The sequence below is a fragment of the Lepisosteus oculatus genome, unplaced genomic scaffold, assembly GCF_040954835.1.
Source record: "Lepisosteus oculatus isolate fLepOcu1 unplaced genomic scaffold, fLepOcu1.hap2 HAP2_SCAFFOLD_58, whole genome shotgun sequence".
NCBI classification, from domain to species: domain Eukaryota; kingdom Metazoa; phylum Chordata; class Actinopteri; order Semionotiformes; family Lepisosteidae; genus Lepisosteus; species Lepisosteus oculatus.
In genome coordinates this window covers 245,982-265,937 of record NW_027168128.1, presented here as the reverse complement: position 1 = coordinate 265,937, position 19,956 = coordinate 245,982, and the positions used below count along the sequence as shown (strand labels likewise).

At 41.8% G+C, this 19,956-nt stretch overlaps 1 long non-coding RNA gene across 1 annotated transcript; it reads right to left on the bottom strand.

Moving 5' to 3' along the window:
* Positions 1–18,453: 18,453 nt before the first annotated feature.
* On the bottom strand, positions 18,454–19,425 carry LOC138231368 (uncharacterized). Its single transcript, XR_011186630.1, has 3 exons — positions 19,343–19,425; positions 18,952–19,113; positions 18,454–18,842 (listed from the first exon to the last, which is right to left on the bottom strand). It is a non-coding gene; the product is annotated as an uncharacterized lncRNA (long non-coding RNA).
* Positions 19,426–19,956: the final 531 nt, after the last annotated feature.

Below are 19,956 nucleotides of genomic sequence, written 5' to 3'. Positions count from 1 at the left end.
GCGTGATCACCTGCTGCACCTCCCTGGCCTATTTGATGCTCCGAATGAAATCCTCGTGCTTCTGCCTCCAGTTGTTCTTTCTCAGCTGGGAACAGGAAATGAAACCAATGAAACAGCTTCCAGAAAAAGTCCAGACTAGCACTGCGTACACAGTCTGGTCGCAAACCATTCACAAGGCAAGAAAATATCAATACAGTAATAACGTAGCTTTCTGGGCCTACCTTTCATGTCATTGGGTAGAGAGTACAATTTAGTTATGGTTTTGTTTCTCGTGAGTGCTATTTGCTTGATATCTCATGTAGATTTTTACAACAGAATTCAGAAGTCACTAAGACCCATTTATTCTGTCTGGCAAATGTGCCTTTGCGGCAGTTTTTCAGAAGAGTACTTCATAAAACACTTATTTATTGTTTACATTGATTTATAAGCTGAGTCTGACTCTAGGAGAAAACAAGGGAAGCTTGGAAAGAGTTTAAGGATAGCCCTTACCACGATTGGCGGTCTAACCTTCTTCTTATGGATGTATGTCTCCAGTTCTGTTCCCTTGGCCCTGTGCTTGAAAGAGTCAAAAACCTTCCTCTTTGAATTCTGAAGCTTCTTGCAGATCTTGCTGTGTTTCTCCAACCTCTCTACAGCAAACTTCCTGTGACACAGTTCACAGGGCACCAGCTGAGGGTTTCCACTCTGGCTATTCTCATATGGAAATTGCTCAGCGATAGGGCACATCAGACTTGTAGGGGACAAATATCTGTTTTCCACTGACAGAGTTTGTTCATCCAGACATGCGGTGTTATTTCTGAAGTGGGCCTGCGCGGCCTGTGCCGCTGACACATCACTTTCAGGGAGCCTTGCTTTCTTGAGGTACTTTCTCCTTCCACAGGGGACGTCTTCTAGCCCACGGCTGCAAGGGCTCACTTGACGTCTCTCCTGATGGGAAAGCGCAGAGGGAAAGTGCGATTCTGCGCATCCGCCGTCCTCCTTTGGAGAACCATAATCAAGGTTGTCTCCTTTGAAAGGAAGGGCTTTCCTTGGAGTGAAGGCTTTTTGCTTCTCCATTCTGCAGGTCAGAAGAGGCACGGCCTTAGAGCGGTGGTTGGCCCACGGTCCTCTGGGGCGAAGCTCGCTCTGCCTCGCCTGGAGTGTCTTCCTTCGGGTCAGGAGTCCTCTATTTTCCCTTCCGGCCACCTCTCTGGAGTCTTCCATCTCTCTCTGAACCATCCTCAGCTCCTCCTGAGGTCTAAAGAGCTTCGCCTGCATCATGGCCTCCTTCTGGCGAATCTCGTCCTTCATCATGGCCTCCTTCCGGCGCATCACATCCTGCAGACTGGCCTCCCTCCGGCGATGCTCCTCCTTCAGCGCGGCCTCTGCCTCGGCCACTTTTCGTAGCTCCTCTTGCAACTGAAAGTGCTCCTTCCCATTGGCATGAGAAGGGCATTGCCCTGGAGGGGTCGCCACCATGGGGAGGACAGTCCTGTCCTTAGGTTTGCGTACTCTTGAGTCCCTCCTGCCCGGCCTCTCGCAGGGCCTCTCATGACCATCCTGAGGCGGGGTGGGGGCAAACAAGAAATCACTCTGTGCTTCCGGGCGGTCCACAGCCGGAACCTCACCAGGGCCGGAGACTTTCCTGTTACCCATAGGCTTCAAGGGGTAAGACCGATCATACCCCACAATGTTCTTCTCGGGGCCCTGTTGGGTTTGGAAGCGATAGCTGTTCCCCGTCTTCTTCTCCGCAGCGTATTTGACATATTGGAAAGATTTTCTCATCTTCTGTAGAGCCGCCTCCTGCCGTCGATTGTATATGGCGATCATTTTTTTCTCCTTTTCCTGCATCAGTTTCTCTTGGAAGGTGTCCTTCAGAAGCTGTATCTTGGGAGGCGGGCAGTACGTGGAGATCAGATCCTGTCGCCTTAAGGGCGCGGGTCGATTCGAGTCTGTGTCCTTCGGGGAGGGGGACAGAGCACCAGGCTTAGGACTGGGCTCCATTGGCAAATGAGATATGAGCTTTGTTTCCCAGGTATCTGGAAAAGGCAAAAATGGCAAATAAATGATATCCTGCACAGTCTAGTATGGTCTAATAGAAAAGAATAAAAAAAAACAATTCAGGAAATACACAACTTTTTAATATTAAACCTAATGGTGTTGAATGCTGCATGCTGACTCAGTAGGAGACAGATCCTAAACATAAACATTATAATAAACATTTGTTTCCCAAATAACATTCTCAATGTTCAGAATGCTTAAAGTCATGAGGTTTTTTAAAAATGTTTAACTGAAACCTGGAAATGTACTATTTCATTTCAAAGCTTGTATTATATCTACGAAATACATGTTTTTTATATAAAATTAACCCATTATGCAACAGTGGTTTGAGCAAAAGTCACTGTGAATAAGGGAATTTATCAATATTAATTAGCCGTTTCACTACATTATAGATAGCTGAAGGATTATGATACAGTATATCGATTTCGCTACAAATTGACAAGAATATTTGATAACACTTACCAAACAAGTCTCAAACAGCGGAGAAATAGTTCACCACGACGATAGCAATGCAATGTTTGACTGCATCTCCCTATGTGATATATCTGTATTTGGGTAAATACAGATCACGTAATTCAGGGAGCACTGTTACGTCAGGTCACCGACCATTATTACTGTATAATACGATAACTACCATTACAAAATGTCTCCCTTTTGATTTGAAGTGGTTCTTTTAAATAAGTAAATTGCAATCACTTAGCCTACATCTGTGCTCCTAATTCATCGCGACGACGGACTGAGACTCCGGTTGGATTTGTGAGAAGTAAAGGGGTGTGCCTGTTTTAAAACCGATTCATACGTCTTAAACACATGGACATTGATAGCAGTCTGTGTTATATAATTTATCTTTTCATTTTATTTAAATTTAAGTATCACATACACATTTTCAAAGTAACTGTACCCCTTTTAATTATGATCCCCATCGCTCACAGCTCCGAAGCTGAGACGAGGGCTACTTCAGATGGGATTTCCAACATTTCTCTCTTAGCTTGTATACCGGTGGAAAGGAGAGGGCTCTTAAAACGTGTTGATAGTAAGATTGGGATGTATTTGCAGTCTAGATATAGTTTTTTAATGTTCGGAGCCGCCACAGATTCATTTTCTTACGACTGCTTTTCTGGATGACAATAACAATGCAAACGATGGTGTTAAGGCGAGGCTGTGCCTTAAGGCTCCTCTGCTTACAATATTCAGCGTGTAAATCGCAAACGAGCGCCTCTCTTACGATGAAAATGCGGCAAATAAGAACACGAGATTTAAACCTACGGCTTACAAATTTATGCGTAAACACTAAAACCGTATCTTTAGCAAAACTGGCGAGAAATTGTGTTTTATCATTTGAAAAAGTACTGGAAAATAATTAAAGGTTATCACGATAAACAGAGGTTACTGATCTACTACTGTACGCTGTGACCAAAAATGAGAGTCCCCCGATCCTCGCAGCCTTCATGCTTTGGTCTGGACCTGGCCGTTTTTTTTTTAGGATAATGGGGTCAAGTTAAGAAATTATGCAAGTTTCTAATCAAATCCAAGGGCGCCTCGATCTCCTAAACATCTTTAGAAGGCCGACGGACCACACTGCACGGTCCGGGTCCGGGCCCTGACCCGGTTCTGGATAATGCCAGCTTAAAGTGAAAAATTCTACTGTACATATTATGTTTCTTATTATTGTATATATGTATAATGTGGCGCGACCGCTTCACGAAGCTAGAAAGAAAGTTATCCGCCATTTTTATTTTACCTGCAATTGAATTTGCCATTAAAATCATTATTAATACCGCAGCTGCTAAATTACTTACCTAAAAGCGTTCAGATACAAAAGCACTTGAGCTGTAATGTTTATATACTGTTGGCCCGATGACCTACTTCAAGAAGAATTGTTACATAGACCGCCAAGGACTGTCATCACACTTTACGTCATAAAGCGCTTTAAAACTTTTGACAAGTTCAACACCTCATATTTTGTACTGTTTATCATGGTAAAAGCAACTCAAAGCAATTCTAAAAATGATCGAAAGGTAAAAATGCAAGCTTATACGAGCTGTCATTTTAACATTTATAACATATATTTAAACAAAATATATATAATCTATTTTAATAAAATAGAAAAGTGTTCTTAGTCTTCACTTAAAAGCTGTTAGAAGCTGCCTTTCTGACAAGAGAGTTCTGTGAGTTCCACAGTCTCAGTGCATTAAAGTCAAAACCAGTTGCTTTTTATTTCCTGTTTTACGACAGAGCAAGGAGGGTGTCCACAGACCACTGTGCACCTGCAGGCTGATATGGGGGGTAAAAAGTCTAGAAGTTAGTAAATAAGATTTTAGCACATGTTCTAAAACTGGAGCACCTGGAAGAAATCCACACAAATGAAGGGAGAACATACAATTCCATCCAGACTGCACCCCAGGAATTGAAATGAAGGGAGAACATACAATTCCATCCAGACTGCACCCCAGGAATTGAAGTAAATAAGATTTTAGCACATGTTCTAAAACTGGAGCACCTGGAAGAAATCCACACAAAAACAAACCGGACACCTGTAGTGATGCCAACACAATGATCTGAGCTCCTTCTTTGAGTTAAATCCTAGCATCTGCATTTTTTACAAGTTGTTGCTATGGCAGAGCATGACCAGAGCATAACAGAAACCACCCATTTTCTAACCGCTTCATCCAATTTAGGGTCAGGGGGTCAGGGGGTCGCGGGGCACGGGGGAGCCAGAGCCTCAGAAAGTAATAAGCAGGAGATACCTGGGACTGGATGGTAGTCCAATGCAGGGAAGACACAGACACTCACCAATTATCCCAGAAGCCAATTAACCTACCAGTAGTTCTTTGAAGTGTGGGAGGAAGCCGGAGCACCCAAAGCAAACTCATGCAAACATGGGGAGAACATACAAGCTCCATACAGATAGCACCCCAGGTCCAGAAGTGTACCCAGGGCCTCAGCACTGTGAGCTAGCAATGCTAAACGCTGGGCTACTGTGCATGCTAATTTCTAGGCATCAGGTGATCAATCAGGTAGTGTTTCTCAGATAAAAGGACACCAGTAATTTAGTATGAGATTCAAATTGACCTCAGAACAAAATATAACTTATGTTATATAACTTATATAGAACTTACTACAGCATAACTGTCTTATTTGGCTCTTGTAGAAAATATTAACAGCATGCCTATTAAACATACAGTATCTAGCAATCAGCAATCAAAATAAAAACATTTCCAAACATGGAAACTGCCCAGTTAATGAAGCATTTCAAAGACATTAATCTATTCAATAATTGCAGTTTCAAGTAGATAACCGATTTATATTCAGATTACGAAAGTATCATAACAACGGCTGCTTGTGTAAGGAATCCATGAATAGCACTGTACATGAGAATTCCACACCTATTTGTAATCAATACACGAAATCCTATTGAATTTCAGGTACTTGTTTATTCAGCATTGCTTGACTCCGCGGACTCCTTGTTGTTTCAATATTCTAGCAATAGGACTAATCGCCAATACAGTGCCGTTGTAATCTATTCCTTCTGCCAGCAGAGGACGGTATTCGCACAGCCAGTTCAGGATAAGATACGGTCCTCGCAGTTCACAGTACAACTGGCCACAGCCGTACTCGGAATATGCTCTCGATAACCTCGTTTAGTTTAAGTACGGCCGTATTTCATATCAACCCACAGATGCATTGCATAAACACTAGAATTCTGGTTGTACTTAAATTGACCGTATACGTTTTGGATTATGTTTAACCTTCTTCAATTTCTTCAACCATATTTTGAGATGATTACGTTTACAAAAGCAAATATTATTCAGTGCTTTTTCTTCACTCCTTTAATCAAACCCACATTTCTATAAGGAGGGCCATTGTGAAACTCCCCAAAGTGAGCTGAATTAATCCTTTATTCTTCACACCTGCGAAGTCATTCCTTCATTCTGTAATATGAAGGCCTTTCATTATTCACGTATACTACAACATCTGAAAATAATGGGTCTTGAAATAGTTGAATGAAAGAAAATCCTGAATAACTCCTCCAAATGCGTGTTACACTTTCATCAGGTACACACACTTTGAATGTGATGAACTATAAAAAGTTATTTTAACCATACCCAATGGAGCTCGGGAGTGCGATTGCATACACAATCATGTTTTCAGTGTTTGGACATCAGCCGTACATCAGAACAATCATTTCACTAACACAGCTCCATGTTGAGTGATATATCTGTATTTGGGTATATACAGATCACGTAATTCAGGGAGCACTGTTACGTCAGGTCACCAACCATTATTACGACGCTCATATGTCATAGAGCTCCTTAGGATGTTTGTATAATCTTTATCCAAATATTCATATGGCCGCAGTTACGGCGTTTATTTTACAGTTAATGTAACAGGGTGTCATTATATTTTTCTGTCTTTATGGTGGCAGACCACTTAACTAAATCTGAGTAGGCGGTTTCTACAAGTGGGTCAGATAAAATATTAAATATACAGTAAAAGCTCACACCTATTCATACCCTTTATGTACTGTATATCTACAATTACGTATACTGTATAATACGATAACTACCATTACAAAATGTCTCCCTTTTGATTTGAAGTGGTTCTTTTAAATAAGTAAATTGCAATCACTTAGCCTACATCTGAGCTCCTAATTCATCGCGACGACGGACTGAGACTCCAGTTGGATTTGTGAGAAGTAAAGGGGTGTGCCTGTTTTAAAACCGATTCATACGTCTTAAACACATGGACATAGATAGCAGTCTGTGTTATATAATTTATCTTTTTATTTTATTTAAATTTAAGTATCACATACACATTTTCAAAGTAACTGTACCCCTTTTAATTATGATCCCCATCGCTCACAGCTCCGAAGGTGAGACGAGGGCTACTTCAGATGGGATTTCCAATATTTCTCTCTTAGCTTGTATACCGGTGGAAAGGAGAGGGCTCTTAAAACGTGTTGATAGTAAGATTGGGATGTATTTGCAGTCTAGATATAGTTTTTTTAATGTTCAGAGCCGCCACAGATTCATTTTCTTACGACTGCTTTTCTGGATGACAATGACAATGCAAACGATGGTGTTAAGGCGAGGCTGTGCCTTAAGGCTCCTCTGCTTACAATGTTCAGCGCGTAAATCGCAAACGAGCGCCTCTCTTACGATGAAAATGCAGAAAATAAGACCACGAGATTTAAACCTACGGCTTACAAATTTATGCGTAAACACTAAAACCGTATCTTTAGCAAAGCTGGCGAGACAATGTGTTTTATCATTTGAAAAAGTACTGGAAAATAATTAAAGGTTATCACGATAAACAGAGGTTACTGATCTACTACTGTATGCTGTGACCAAAAATGAGAGTCCCCCGATCCTCGCAGCCTTCATGCTTTGGTCTTGGCCTGGACGTTTTTTTTAAGATAATGGGGTCAAGTTAAGAAATTATGCAAGTTTCTAATCAAATCCAAGGGCGCCTCGATCTCCTAAACATCTTTAGAAGGCCGACGGACCACACTGCACGGTCCGGGTCCGGGCCCTGACCCGGTTCTGGATAATGCCAGCTTAAAGTGAAAAATTCTACTGTACATATTATGTTTCTTATTATGGTATATATGTATAATATAGCGCGACCGCTTCACGAAGCTAGAAAGAAAGGTATCAGCCATTTTTATTTTACCTGCAATTGAATTTGCCATTAAAATCATTATTAATACCGCAGCTGCTAAATTACTTACCTAAAAGCGTTCAGATACAAAAGCACTTGAGCTGTAATGTTTATATACTGTTGGCCCGATGACCTACTTCAAGAAGAATTGTTACATAGACCGCCAAGGACTGTCATCACACTTTACGTCATAAAGCGCTTTAAAACTTTTGACAAGTTCAACACCTCATATTTTGTACTGTTTATCATGGTAAAAGCAACTCAAAGCAATTCTAAAAATGATCGAAAGGTAAAAATGCAAGCTTATACGAGCTGTCATTTTAACATTTATAACATATATTTAAACAAAATATATATAATCTATTTTAATAAAATAGAAAAGTGTTCTTAGTCTTCACTTAAAAGCTGTTAGAAGCTGCCTTTCTGACAAGAGAGTTCTGTGAGTTCCACAGTCTCAGTGCATTAAAGTCAAAACCAGTTGCTTTTTATTTCCTGTTTTACGACAGAGCAAGGAGGGTGTCCACAGACCACTGTGCACCTGCAGGCTGATATGGGGGGTAAAAAGTCTAGAAGTTAGTAAATAAGATTTTAGCACATGTTCTAAAACTGGAGCACCTGGAAGAAATCCACACAAATGAAGGGAGAACATACAATTCCATCCAGACTGCACCCCAGGAATTGAAATGAAGGGAGAACATACAATTCCATCCAGACTGCACCCCAGGAATTGAAGTAAATAAGATTTTAGCACATGTTCTAAAACTGGAGCACCTGGAAGAAATCCACACAAAAACAAACCGGACACCTGTAGTGATGCCAACACAATGATCTGAGCTCCTTCTTTGAGTTAAATCCTAGCATCTGCATTTTTTACAAGTTGTTGCTATGGCAGAGCATGACCAGAGCATAACAGAAACCACCCATTTTCTAACCGCTTCATCCAATTTAGGGTCAGGGGGTCAGGGGGTCGCGGGGCACGGGGGAGCCAGAGCCTCAGAAAGTAATAAGCAGGAGATACCTGGGACTGGATGGTAGTCCAATGCAGGGAAGACACAGACACTCACCAATTATCCCAGAAGCCAATTAACCTACCAGTAGTTCTTTGAAGTGTGGGAGGAAGCCGGAGCACCCAAAGCAAACTCATGCAAACATGGGGAGAACATACAAGCTCCATACAGATAGCACCCCAGGTCCAGAAGTGTACCCAGGGCCTCAGCACTGTGAGCTAGCAATGCTAAACGCTGGGCTACTGTGCATGCTAATTTCTAGGCATCAGGTGATCAATCAGGTAGTGTTTCTCAGATAAAAGGACACCAGTAATTTAGTATGAGATTCAAATTGACCTCAGAACAAAATATAACTTATGTTATATAACTTATATAGAACTTACTACAGCATAACTGTCTTATTTGGCTCTTGTAGAAAATATTAACAGCATGCCTATTAAACATACAGTATCTAGCAATCAGCAATCAAAATAAAAACATTTCCAAACATGGAAACTGCCCAGTTAATGAAGCATTTCAAAGACATTAATCTATTCAATAATTGCAGTTTCAAGTAGATAACCGATTTATATTCAGATTACGAAAGTATCATAACAACGGCTGCTTGTGTAAGGAATCCATGAATAGCACTGTACATGAGAATTCCACACCTATTTGTAATCAATACACGAAATCCTATTGAATTTCAGGTACTTGTTTATTCAGCATTGCTTGACTCCGCGGACTCCTTGTTGTTTCAATATTCTAGCAATAGGACTAATCGCCAATACAGTGCCGTTGTAATCTATTCCTTCTGCCAGCAGAGGACGGTATTCGCACAGCCAGTTCAGGATAAGATACGGTCCTCGCAGTTCACAGTACAACTGGCCACAGCCGTACTCGGAATATGCTCTCGATAACCTCGTTTAGTTTAAGTACGGCCGTATTTCATATCAACCCACAGATGCATTGCATAAACACTAGAATTCTGGTTGTACTTAAATTGACCGTATACGTTTTGGATTATGTTTAACCTTCTTCAATTTCTTCAACCATATTTTGAGATGATTACGTTTACAAAAGCAAATATTATTCAGTGCTTTTTCTTCACTCCTTTAATCAAACCCACATTTCTATAAGGAGGGCCATTGTGAAACTCCCCAAAGTGAGCTGAATTAATCCTTTATTCTTCACACCTGCGAAGTCATTCCTTCATTCTGTAATATGAAGGCCTTTCATTATTCACGTATACTACAACATCTGAAAATAATGGGTCTTGAAATAGTTGAATGAAAGAAAATCCTGAATAACGCCTCCAAATGCGTGTTACACTTTCATCAAGTACACACACTTTGAATGTGATGAACTATAAAAAGTTATTCTAACCATACCCAATGGAGCTCGGGAGTGCGATTGCATACACAATCATGTTTTCAGTGTTTGGACATCAGCCATACATCAGAACAATCATTTCACTAACACAGCTCCATGTTGAGTGACTTCCCTCCAAAAACACAAAGTCACTTTCCCTTAGCAATTATTGCATGGACTTAGATTATCTGCCTTCTGCATCAAGCCCTGTATGATATACTGTACAAAGCCAAGCTTTGGGATAGTGCTTTGTTTGGATCCTTGTCTTGATCCTTTTGGATCCCAGGCTGCTCATTTGCAAATGAGTTTTGACATTAATTATAGTGACTATAGCAATGAGGTGGCACTGTGGTTCACAGAGCTGTGGTCCTGGGTTCAATTCCTGGGGTGCAGTCTGGGTGGAATTGTATGTTCTCCCTTCATTTGTGTGGATTTCTTCCAGGTGCTCCAGTTTCTTCCCACAGTCCAAAGACATACAGTACTAGTAGGTTAAGGTGGAACTACAGTCCCAATTTTGCAGACACAAAAGTATTTAATTTCAGTCACAAAATAAAATCATTGACATTATAGAAAAACTTTACAAACTCAAAATTGAGCACAAAATCATGAATTTTGTGAAAGTACTGTAAGTTATGCCATGTTGTAACAAATTCGCATTCAAGTTCCACACAAATTGCGATGTGATGCAGCCCTTCCTGCTCACTAATCACTGTAATGACTAATGCAATGTGATGTAGGAGAGAAAGGGTATAGGTTATGCAGCAAACATTTCACTGCAATAAACGTTCCATTCCAAGGTTCTTTATGCAGAGTTAACAATGTATTATTATTTATTGGCAAAAACGTAAAAAAGTTGAGAGTTATATTTCCATTGGATTAAACGAGATGTATTCACAAGCCTGCTCCTTTACAATGTCATAGGGCCACATCAGATTACAGGAAGTTTTGCTGCCTCGTTCTGAATCGCAGAACATGGTTATTCTTTAACCTTGAAATGTAGTCTATTTTGTGATGTAAATTGGAGGTTTTACAAGTTATTGTGTGTTCCCCTTTAGATGGCTTCTGGGAAAACTGGCCTCAACACTGTATTGGATAAGGCACTTAGAAAACAAATTCATGCGTGGACCACAGCAATGTCCCTTTACTGAGAGCCAGCAATCAATGGATGTGTCTGATCATGAATGGTTTTCCCTGTTGTTTGTTGTATTACTCGGTGTTGCATTTTAAGCTGTGCATGAGGCAGGACCCGGAGGCTGCTGCTTCTGCTGGGATTGAGGAAGAGCTGAGCGCCATGTAAGGCAAAGACACTGCGTTCCACTTTATCAGGTGCCTGGAGTGTAAGAGCTGCAGATAATATTGAGTCACATTAATCCCAACATATTTCAAATATTATGAAAATTAAATAAATTAAATCAAATAACTTTCATTAAAAAAATCAATCATTCTTTACCATGCTTTTTCAGTTGTTTTTAAGGAAAATTGATGCCGAGAATGTGTGAATACTACTTTTTGATGGTTCCAAGGCCAATGTGACCTGTTCTATTGCCTGCTAATTGTACGTTCCAGGTTGAAAAATTATTTTTAGGAGGTCAAGTTGTATGAATGATAAGAGAAAAACTGAAATAACCACAGCTACGCAAACACCAGTCCACCAAAAAAAAAATCATTTTATTAAAACAAGGTAACATTTTTTTTATCATCATACGGATGAACTGTGCTTAATATATTTCTATAAAGAAAAAGCAGGACGTGACTCGTGAGCCAAGATCATGACTCTTTTACTCTTCTTCACATCAGTTTTCATCTGCGAGGAGGAGGAGGGCGGCTCCTGATGTGCTGACACTTGGGGATGTGCCTCTGTGCCGGCCTGGGGGCAAAGCGCCGGCCGCAGTGAGGGCAGGGCACGTAGTCGGGGTTTGGATTCGCGGGGGGCTGGGGCAGGTTCACAACCTTCCCTCCTTGCGTGATCACCTGCTGCACCTCCCTGGCCTGTTTGATGCTCCGAATGAAATCCTTGTGCTTCTGCCTCCAGTTGTTCTGTCTCAGCTGGGAACAGGAAATGAAACCAATAAAACAGCTTCCAGAAAAAGTCCAGACTTGCACTGCGTACACAGTCTGGTCACAAACCATTCACAATGCAAGAAAATATCAATACAGTAATAACTTAGCTTTCTGGGGCTACCTTTCAGGTCATTGGGTAGAGAGTACAATTTAGTTATGGTTTTGTTTCCTGTGAGTGCTATTTGCTTGATATCTCATGTAGATTTTTACAACAGAATTCAGAAGTCACTAAAACCCATTTATTCTGTCTGGCAAATGTGCCTTTGCTTCTTCTTATGGATGTATGTCTCCAGTTCTGTTCCCTTGGCCCTGTGCTTGAAAGAGTCAAAAACCTTCCTCTTTGAATTCTGAAGCTTTTTGCAGATCTTGCTGTGTTTCTCCAGCCTCTCTACAGCAAACTTCCTGTGACACAGTTCACAGGGCACCAGCTGAGGGTTTCCACTCTGGCCATTCTCATATGGAAATTGCTCAGCGGTAGAGCACATCAGACTTGTAGGGGACAAATATCTGTTTTCCACTGACACAGTTTGTTCATCCAGACATGCGGTGTTATTTCTGAAGTGGGCCTGCGCGGCCTGTGCCGCTGACACGTCGCTTTCAGGGAGCCTTGCTTTCTTGAGATACTTTCTCCTTCCACAGGGGACGTCTTCTAGCCCACGGCTGCAAGGGCTCACTTGACGTCTCTCCTGATGGGAAAGCGCAGAGGGAAAGTGCGATTCTGCGCATCCGCCGTCTTCCATTGGAGAACCATAATCAAGGTTGTCTCCTCTGATAGGAAGGGCTTTCCTTGGAGTGAAGGCTTTTTACTTCTCCATTCTGCAGGTCAGAAGAGGCACGGCCTTAGAGCGGTGGTTGGCCCAAGGTCCTCTGGGGCAAAGCTCGCTCTGCCTCGCCAGGAGTGTCTTCCTTCGGGTCAGGAGTCCTCTATTTTCCCTTCCGGCCACCTCTCTGGAGTCTTCCATCTCTCTCTAAACCATCCTCAGCTCCTCCTGAGCTCTGAAGAGCTTCGCCTGCATCATGGCCTCCCTCTGGCGAATCTCGTCCTTCATCATGGCCTCCTTCCGGCGCATCACATCCTGCAGACTGGCCTCCCTCTGGCGATGCTCCTCCTTCAGCGCGGCCTCTGCCTCGGCCACTTTTCGTAGCTCCTCTTGCAACTGAAAGTGCTCCTTCCCATTGGCATGAGAAGGGCATTGCCCTGGAGGGGTCGCCACCATGGGGAGGACAGTCCTGTCCTTAGGTTTGCGTACTCTTGAGCCCCTCCTGCCCGGCCTCTCGCAGGGCCTCTCATGACCATCCTGAGGCGGGGTGGGGGCAAACAAGGAATCACTCTGTGCTTCCGGGCGGTCCACAGCCGGAACCTCACCAGGGCCGGAGACTTTCCTGTTACCCATAGGCTTCAGGGGGTAAGACCGATCATACCCCACAATGTTCTTCTTGGGGCCCTGTTGGGCTTGGAAGCGATAGCTGTTCCCCGTCTTCTTCTCCGCAGCGTATTTGACATATTGGAAACATTTTCTCATCTTCTGTAGAGCTGCCTCCTGCCGCCGATTGTACATGGCGATCATTTTTTTCTCCTTTTCCTGCATCAGTTTCTCTTGGAAGGTGTCCTTCAGAAGCTGTATCTTGGGAGGCGGGCAGTACGTGGAGATCAGATCCTGTCGCCTTAAGGGTGCGGGTCGATTCGAGTCTGTGTCCTTCGGGGAGGGGGACAGAGCACCAGGCTTAGGACTGGGCTCCATTGGCAAATGAGATATGAGCTTTGTTTCCCAGGTATCTGGAAAAGGCAAAAATGGCAAATAAATGATATCCTGCACAGTCTAGTATGGTCTAATAGAAAAGAATAAAAAAAACAATTCAGGAAATACACAACGTTTTAATATTAAACCTAATGGTGTTGAATGCTGCATGCTGACTCAGTAGGAGACAGATCCTAAACATAAACATTATAATAAACATTTGTTTCCCAAATAACATTCTCAATGTTCAGAATGCTTAAAGTCATGAGCTTTTTTAAAAATGTTTAACTGAAACCTGGAAATGTACTATTTCATTTCAAAGCTTGTATTATATCTATGATATAAATGTTTTTTATATAAAATTAACCCATTATGCAACAGGGGTTTGAGCAAAAGTCACTGTGAATAAGGGAATTTATCAATATTAATTAGCCGTTTCACTACATTATAGATAGCTGAAGGATTATGATACAGTATATCGATTTCGCTACAAATTGACAAGCATATTTGATGACACTTACCAAACAAGTTTTAAACAGCGGAGAAATAGTTCACCACGACGATAGCAATGCAATGTTTGACTGCATTTCCCTATGTGATATATCTGTATTTGGGTATATACAGATCACGTAATTCAGGGAGCAATGTTACGTCAGGTCACCAACCATTATTTCGACGCTCATATGTCATAGAGCTCCTTAGGATGTTTGTATAATCTTTATCCAAATTTTCATATGGCCGCAGTTACGGCGTTTATTTTACAGTTAATGTAACAGGGTGTCATTATATTTTTCTGTCTTTATGGTGGCAGACCACTTAACTAAATCTGAGTAGGCAGTTTCTACAAATGGGTCAGATAAAATATTAAATATACAGTAAAAGCTCACACCTATTCATACCCTTTATGTACTGTATATCTTCAATTACATATACTGTATAATACGATAACTACCATTACAAAATGTCTCCCTTTTGATTTGAAGTGGTTCTTTTAAATAAGTAAATTGCAATCACTTAGCCTACATCTGAGCTCCTATTTCATCGCGATGACGGAGACTCCAGTCGGATTTGTGAGAAGGGGTGTGCCTGTTTTAAAACCGATTCATACGTCTTAAACACATGGACGTAGATAGCACAGTATGTGTTATATAATTTATCTTTTTATTTTATTTAAATTTAAGTATCACATACACATTTTCAAAGTAACTGTACCCCTTTTAATTATGATCCCCATCGCTCACAGCTCCGAAGGTGAGACGAGGGCTACTTCAGATGGGATTTCCAATATTTCTCTCTTAGCTTGTATACCGGTGGAAAGGAGAGGGCTCTTAAAACGTGTTGATAGTAAGATTGGGATGTATTTGCAGTCTAGATATAGTTTTTTTTAATGTTCGGAGCCGCCACAGATTCATTTTCTTACGACTGCTTTTCTGGATGACAATGACAATGCAAACGATGGTGTTAAGGCGAGGCTGTGCCTTAAGGCTCCTCTGCTTACAATGTTCAGCGCGTAAATCGCAAACTAGCGCCTTCCCTTACGATGAAAATGCAGAAAATAAGACCACGAGATTTAAACCTACGGCTTACAAATTTACGCGTAAACACTAAAACCGTATCTTTAGCAAAACTGGCGAAACAATGTGTTTTATCATTGAAAAAGTACTGGAAAATAATTAAAGGTTATCACGATAAACAGAGGTTACTGATCTACTACTGTACGCTGTGACCAAAAATGAGAGTCCCCCGATCCTCTCAGCCTTCATGCTTTGGTCTGGGCCTGGCCGTTTTTTTTAAGATAATGGGGTCAAGTTAAGAAATTATGCAAGTTTCTAATCAAATCCAAGGGCGCCTCGATCTCCTAAACATCTTTAGAAGGCCGACGGACCACACTGCACGGTCCGGGTCCGGGCCCTGACCCGGTTCTGGATAATGCCAGCTTAAAGTGAAAAATTCTACTGTACATATTATGTTTCTTATTATGGTATATATGTAAAATATGGCACGACCGCTTTACGAAGCTAGAAAGAAAGTTATCCGCCATTTTTATTTTACCTGCAATTGAATTTGCCATTAAAATCATTATTAATACCGCAGCTGCTAAATTACTTACCTAAAAGCGTTCAGATACAAAAGCACTTGAGCTGTAATGTTTGTATACTGTTGGCCCGATGACCTACTTCGTGTGTGGTCTGACGCAGTGGTGGCAGCTGTGTGATGCAGTGGTGGCTGGGCATGGTGAGGTGCGCTGGTAGATGTGTGACGCAGCTGTGGTCTGGTACGGTGAGGTGTGCTGGCAGCTGTGTGACGCAGTAGTGGCTTGGCACGGTGAGGTGCGCTGGCAGCTGTGTGGTGTGACGCATTGGTGGCCGGGTACTTTGAGGTGCGCTGGCAGCTGTGTGGTGTGACGCAGTGGTGGCCTGGTATGGTGAGGTGCGCTGGCAGCTGTGTGACGCAGTGGTGGCCTGGCACGGTGAAGTACGCTTGCAGCTGTGTTGTGTGACGCAGTGGTTATCTGGCATGGTGAGGTGCGATGGCAGCTGTGTGACGCAGTGGTGGTCTAGCACTGTGAGGTGCGCTGGTATCTGTGTGGTGTGACGCAGTGGTGGCCGGGCACGGTGAGGTGCGCTGGCATCTGTGTGACGCAGTGGTGGCCTTGCATGGTCAGGTGCGCTGGCAGCTATATGATGAAGAGGTGGCCGGGTACGGTGAGTTGCACTTGCAGCTGTGTGGTGTGATGCAGTTGTGGCCGGGCAGGGTGAGTTTCGCTGGTAGCTGGGTGACGCATTGGTGGCCTGGAACGGTGAGGTGCGCTGCCAGCTGTGTGGTGTGACGCAGTGGTGGCCTGGCACGGTGAGGTGTGCTTGCAGCTGTGTGACGCAGTGGTGGCCTGGTACGGTGAGGTGCGCTGGCAGTTGTGTGATGCAGTGGTGGCCGGGCACAGTGAGGTGCACTCGCAGCTGTGTGGTGTGACGCAGTGGTGTTCATCAGGCACAAGTTCATCAGTGAAAAGACCACTGGCATTTTTCCTTCCCCCTACATTCTCAGAGCAGAATCGAATTTAATATTAGCATAATTTATTACAGTGCTAAGTTTAATATTATTTATTACTAATAGTTTATGCTAACACCTAACTTTTTTAACGCGAGAAGTACTAATGTAAGTACCTACTGTACTGTACTTAAGTACTACCATAAGAAGTACTGCTGCATGTAACAAAAAAAAAGGAGTGGTGAAACAGCCCTAATCATACAGTATCAGTATCAACAGACATTGTATCAGTATCAGTTCTTGCTTTGTGCTGGGTTTAGCAGTTTTCCAAACATAGTCTTTCAGCGAATGCCATACCATCTCTATTGGATTTAAATCTGGAGATTCGGCTGGAGTTTTCACCCAGTTCACTCGATCTTCTGTAAGCCTCGCCCTTGCTGCTTTGTGTTTCGGATCGTTGTCCTGAAAGAGACGGTGCCTTGATCCAATGTGCTCCCTGATATTTGGGGCGGCATGATGTGTGACCACGACTTCCTCGAAGAATTCCCGATCCATAATTCCTTCGAAATAAAATTGTTTTTCAAGCAATGTAATGCAAGGTGCTTTCTAACGTTGGGCAATGTGTTTTTTCTCGAAATTTTGTTTTGAGAGACTAGATAAGTAATTCAAGTGTTTATGATATGTCGCTGTTGTGAATGTCTGTGGAGTGTATCTTATTAGCCTGTCCTGACTGGTGGAGCTCATCCAGCTGTGTCTCGATATCTTGGTCAAATATTCGGGTAGTATGTTTTGTCTGTTTAGGGTTCTGTAGCATTCCACACGGCTGGGCAGCTTGTTCCCCCCTCCCTCCCCTCTCTGTGTACAGTAGAGCCTCCTGTCCTGGCTGGTAGAGCTCATCCAGCTGTGTCTGGCTAATATTAAAGCCAGTACTTTAATATTGTTTTATGTATGTTTATCAATAGTGGGTACTGCCCTAATTCGGTCCTGCACCCGTTGTTAGGTGTTTTTTAGGTGTTGTTAGGGCTTCTACCAAATATGAACACATGGCTTTAAAATGTATACAATTCTAATATTTCCTTTTTTCCCATTGAAAGTATAACATATGTGGTGTGAGAAAGAGGTCCTCATTTAAGTGCATAAAACTCAGGCACTGGCGCAACTAACTGAACAAAGTTCAAGGGGGTATACGCTTTCTGTAGACACTTTATTTCCTCTTTTTCCATACTTTAAGAAATGATTTGGGAAACCTGTGGGACACTGGAGGTCATTATACATGAGCCTCTTTATGCACCTTTTAAGCCATTGAAACCTAGTTGCCTTGTTAAAAGGTCTAATATTACAGTAGGTGTGGTTTCTGTCTCCTAATTTCTGAGAATGATCAAATTGGGGAATAAGTTGTAGGGAATACCACTCTTGCACTTCTAAGAAAAGACTATCTCAAATGAAACTCGCTATAGAAAGACATCTTGTTGAAAAATTCTTTATTTTTTGTAATTGCTAAAGAAAAAACATTCATCAAGTCCTTCACAAATGTTTTGTTTGTGACTTTCTCTGTTGTTCCCTTTCACACTCAGCTGAACTATGTGTTATGTCTTGTAAACGTAATCAAACATTTCACTTAGGTGTGTGGGTTAACACAAACCCATATTGTATGAAACATTCAGTTTTTCATTCATGTTTTTTCTAACAATTGCATCCATGCTAGGACTACAGTAAACAACACTTTTTACTAAAGTAAATGAAATTGTTCATTAAACAAGACACATTGTTTTAAATGTATGCAATACGACGACACTAAAAACAACACTGAAACTTTTCATTGAAATACTGGACGAGATTGTGCATATTCAATGGATTTCTCCTGGTGCTTTTTTTCATCAGTCTTTTCATATTCTTGTTCTCTACTCAGGTGTCTCCTGTTCCTTTGGTGATGTCTGCTGTACACACATGGCATCATACACTTGAGCAAAGTGTGATACCACCGTTTGTTCTTCTCCTAAAATAAAGATGAACATTGACAAAAGTCAGAAGCACTCTTTTCTTTGACAGACGAACAAAACAATGCAAGAATAACCATACTCTGTTCCTTACTCATTTCTACCTACCTGTTTGACCACTTTGTCTGCTTCAGTCAGGACAGGGTGCTGGGGCTGACTCTGAGCAATCTGAGAAGAGCTCTCTGTGATCTTCTCCCCTACATTGGCTACATTGTACTCTGTTTGAAATCCAGGTATCGCCTCCGGTAAGTTCCTCGGTCCTTTTTGGGACTTGAAAGGGTAGAATCATTTTGTGACTACATTTCATTGTCATGCACTGATATGTTCTGGTTTGTGTTCGATTACTGCAGGCGTTCAAGTATTTTCTTTTTGTTCTAGATTGGCAGTGTTTGAGATGGTAGGAACTTGTCATATTCTCAACTTATTTTCTCTATGAGACTCTGAATGCTCTGTAAGCATACTATTTTAGCAATTCTTAGAGTTCTGATAGCAGTATTACCTGTATCATTTTTTGTCTTGGTAGTAGTATTGCAGCTCCAACATCAGCACTTAAATAATGGTTTTTGATGTTACTTGTCCTTGGAGTTAGTATACTCCTGAGAAGTCAAGAGAAATCTTACGTAAGCATTAATTATGTTTCACTTTTGAAAGCAAAGTACGTGTCAAGTACTTTGAAGGCATTTGTTGATACTTGTAAGCACTTTCGTTGATTATTATTATCCTTCAATTAGTTATTACAAGTCCAACATTCTTACATGATCTCACTCCATATTCAGAATGTGGGAATACAGTTGTTTTAAGGAAATGCCACTGAATAGATAGTAGCTGCACTCTACAAAGATGAATTTGCTAATTAATCAGTCAGGGACACAGCTTATACTTCAGTAGTCTTAGATCATGTAATGATGATTATTGTACTTTATAACTAGCAAAATCCCCATATCCTGTTCATTGCCCCTTTTTCAGTTATGTGGATTGACTTATCCCTGAAGTGGTTAATTCTCACCTTGACATCTCGTAGAACAACTGAATCTCTACCAAGGGTGAATGTGTCCTTCCTCTTAATGTCTAAAAGAAAAGGTTAAAATTCATTGAAGCAAAATGCAACAACCC